Source organism: Enhydra lutris, unplaced genomic scaffold, assembly GCF_002288905.1.
Source record: "Enhydra lutris kenyoni isolate GAN:26980312 unplaced genomic scaffold, ASM228890v2 scaffoldscaffold16, whole genome shotgun sequence".
NCBI classification, from domain to species: domain Eukaryota; kingdom Metazoa; phylum Chordata; class Mammalia; order Carnivora; family Mustelidae; genus Enhydra; species Enhydra lutris.
In genome coordinates this window covers 30,614,889-30,619,202 of record NW_019154100.1, presented here as the reverse complement: position 1 = coordinate 30,619,202, position 4,314 = coordinate 30,614,889, and the positions used below count along the sequence as shown (strand labels likewise).

Genomic DNA, 4,314 nt, shown 5'->3' with positions numbered 1-4,314 from the left:
CCCTGCGAGAGCAGGAGTGGGCTGGAAATGGAAGGAGCAGCGTGAACGTGGTTAGAGCTACCCTCCCCATCCCCCTGCAAATTTCCTTCCCACTAGCTGAGAAGGAAAAGATTCCTTTCCAGAGAAACTAAACTTTGGTGACACTTTTGGTGACACAGTCTCCAAAAGGGACTGAGAAGTGGAGGGGACAAGGGTGAGGACAAGGCACCATACATAAGTGGGGATTGAATACAGAATTGTGGGCCTCCACCTGCTGTTCCCCCTGCAGAAGACTGAAGACCCCTAATCGAAATCAGAGATCTCCTCTCAGGGGGAGAAACTACCCAGCTCAAGAAGAAAGACCTAGAGAAGGTGACATTTGGGCTTGCCACCAGGTCACCTACAGGGAAGCCTCTTCAAGGACAAGCTGTGTCTATGCACACAGAGCTTGCTGTCAGACTAGTGGTGCTTCTGCCTTAAGTAAGAACTGCTTGCCAGGGTCCCTGGACGTTTTAGAAAGCCCTCTGACATGAAAGCTATGAGACAGGGAGGGGGAACTAAGAGAGGGGTTTGGCAGACAGAAAGAAACTTACATGAAACAGAGACAAGTAGGGAGGGAAAAAATTAAAAATACAGCTTAAAAATATCCTCAGAAAATTAACAAAATGTATTATTGTATACCTAGGGAAGGGATAAATGAACAGAATTCTATTTTTAAAGAAATATCCAAAGAATATCATGAATGGATGTTGTACTTTGTACTTTGTCAAATGCTTTTTCTGCATCTTTTGAGAGGATGATATGGTTCTTTCCTTTCTTGTATTAATGTGGTCTATCACATTGATTGATTTGTGACTATTGAACCACCCTTGCAACCCAGGAACAAATCCCACTGGATCGTGGTGAATGATTCTCTTAATGTGCTGTTGGATTCGATTAGCTAATATTTTGTTGAGAATGTTTGCATCCTTGTTCGTCAGAGATATTTACCTATAGGTCTCTTTTTCAGTGGTGTCTTTGTCTGGTTTTGGAATCAGGGTCATGCTGGTCTCATAGAATGAGCCTGGAAGTTTTCCTTCCATTTCTTTTTCTTGGACTAGTTTAAGAAGAATAGGTAGTAATTCTTCTTTAAATATTTTGTAAAGGGTATATGGGAGGCTCAGTTACATTACAAAGCTATAGTAATCAAAACAATATGATACTAACAGAAAAACAGACACATAGATCAATGGAACAGAATAGAAAACCCAGAAATAGACCCACAACTATATGGTCAACTAATCTTGAACAAAGCAGGAGATAATATCCAATTGGAAAAAGAAAGTCTTTTCAACAAGTGGTATTGAAAAACTGGACAGCAGCATGCAAAAAAATGAAACTCGACCACTTTCTTTCACCATACACAAAAATAAATTCAAAATGAATGAAAGACCTAAATGTGAGACAGAAAATCCTAGAAAAGGGCACAAGCAGAAACCTCTTTGAACTCAGCCACAGCAACTTCTTACTAGACACGTCTCCAGAGGCAAGGGAAACAAAAACAAAAATGAACTATTGGGACTTCATCAAGATAAAAAGCTTTTGCACAGAAGGAAACAATCAACAAAACCAAAAGGCAATCTTCAGAATGGGAGAGGATATTATGACCTATCTGATAAAGGGTTAGTACTCAAAATCTATAAAGAATTTACCAAACTCAACACCGAAAAAAACAAATAATCCAATTAAGAAATGGGCAGAAGACATGAACAGACATTTTTCCAGAGAAGACATCCAGATGGCTAACAGATGCATGAAAAGGTGCTCAACATCACTCATCATCAGAGAAATACAGATCAAAACCATGATGAGATACCTCAGAGTTGTCAGAATGGCTGAAATTAGCAACACAGGAAACAATAGGTGTTGGTGAGGATGCAGAGAAAGGGGAACCCTCTCGCACTGTTGGTGGGAATGCAAACTGGTGCAGCCACTCTGGAAAACAGTATGGAGGTTCCTCAAAAAGCTAAAAATAAAACTACCCTACAACCCAGCAACTGGACTACTAAGTATTTACCCAAAGGATACAAAATTACAGATTCAAAGCGGGTATATTTGATTTTTTTTTTAATTTGACAGAGAGAGAGAGAGAGAGAGTGAGCACAGCAAAGGGAGTGTCAGGCAGAGGAAGAGGGAGAAGCAGGCTCCCCACTGAGCAGGGAGCCAGATGTGGGGCTTGATCCCAGGACTTTGGGATCATGACCTGAGCTGAAGGCAGACGCTTAACTGACTGAGCCACCCAGTCACCCCTATTTGATATATTTTTTTTTTTAATGAGTGAGAGAGAGCATGAGAGAGAAGAAGGTCAGAGGGAGAAGCAGACTCCCCAAAGAGCTGGGAGCCTGATGCGGGACTTGATCCTGGAAGTCCGGGATCATGACCTGAGCCGAAGGCAGTCGCCCAACCAACTGAGCCACCCAGGCGCCCCCTATTTGATATTTTTAAAAAGATTTTACTTATTTATTTGACAGACAGAGATCACAAGTAGGCAGAGAGTCAGGCAGAGAGAGAGAGGAGGAAGCAGGCTTCCTGCTGAGCAGAGAGGACCCTGGGATCATGACCTGAGCTGAAGGCAGAGGCTTTAACCCACTGAGCCACCCAGGCACCCCTATATTTGATGTTTTTTGCAGCATTATCAACAATGGCAAAATTATAGAAAGAGCTCAGTTGTCCATAAACTAATGAGCAGATAAAGAAGACGTGGTGTATACACGCATGTGTGTGCATGCTCACACACAAACACAGTGGAATATTACTCAGCCATGAAAACAAATGAAATCTTACCATTTGCTACATGGATGGAGCTATATAATATTATGTTAAGTGAAATAAGTCAGTCAGAGAATGACAAATACCATATGATTTCACTCATGTGGAATTTAAGAAATAGAACAGATGAACATGGGGTGGGTGGCAAAAAGAGAGAGGCAAACCAGAAAAACAGACTCTTAACTATAGAGAACAAACTGAGGATTACTGGAGGGGTGGTGGGCAGAGATGTGGGGCTGGGTTAAACAGGTGATAGGTATTAAGGAGGGCACTTGCTATGATGAGCACTGGGTATTGTGTGTAAGTGAAAAAAATATTCAAAAAGTAAGCAAAAGAACTCAGAAAGTAAAAAGAAAAATATTATAGCTGAAATTGAAAAATCAGTTAAAGGGCTGAAAGATTAAGTTGAAAACATCTTTTGGAAAATAGAACAAAATGGCAGGTCAGAAAATAGGAGAGAGAGAGGAGCGTCGTGCTGACCAAGCGGACCGGCACCTCAGAAAACATCTAAATATGGTGCCCTCTGGAAGAAAACATGCAGGGAAATCTGGGAAGACATCAATGGAGGATCAGGTTGTAAGAGCCTATGACTTTGAGAAGGAAGATAAAAAAGATCTGAGTGGTTCAGAGGAGGATGTTACCGAAGGGAAGACTCCAGTAATTGAGAAGCATGGGAAGAAAAGAACTTCTGCAGCAGTGTTTGAAGATATGGGGGGTGAAGTACAAAATATGCTGGCAAGATTTGGAGCTGACATTAACAAGGCTCTTCTTGCCAAGAGAAAAAGACTAGAATTGTATACCAAAGCTTCTCTCAAAACTAGTAACCAGAAAATTGAACATGTTTGGAAAACCCAGCAAGAGCAAAGGCAGAAGCTTAACCAAGAATATTCTCAGCAATTTCTGACTTTGTTTCAGCAGTGGGATATAGATGTGCAGAAAGCTGAGGAACAAGAACTAGCTAACATGTTTCGACAGCAACAAAAGGTTTTTCAACAATCTATAATTGTTCAGAGCCAGAGACTGAAAACAATTAGACAGTTATATGAGCAGTTCATAAAGAGTATGGAGGACTTGGAGAAGAATCACGATAGTCTACTTACTGGTGCACAAAATGAACTTAGAAAAGAAATGGCTATGTTGCAAAAAAAAAATTATGATGGAAACTCAGCAGCAAGAGATGGCAAGTGTTCGAAAGTCTCTTCAGTCCATGTTATTCTGATGACTCTTTGAAGGAAGAACTTGAACCTAAGTAATATGATACAATTACAACATTAGCTAAGAGGCATGTAATTCTTTTAGAGTGGTTTAAAAATTCTAGTTTAAAATACATCATGTTAATTGTTAGCTTAAGTGCAAGACCCTTCCTTCTGTTAACCTTCAGATAAAGCTGAGCAGTTATGTGAGTCCAGATCTTTAATAGTAATAGTGAATTTTTCTCTTTAACACTTGTTAATTAACTTTTAGCAATAAAGATGATTTAATTTCAAAAAAAAGAAAAAAGAAAATAGGAGAGAAAAGTTAAGAAAT

General features: G+C 40.1%; 1 pseudogene; it reads left to right on the top strand.

Moving 5' to 3' along the window:
- Nucleotides 1-3,289: 3,289 nt before the first annotated feature.
- On the top strand, nt 3,290-4,028 carry LOC111147450 (annotated as a pseudogene).
- Nucleotides 4,029-4,314: the final 286 nt, after the last annotated feature.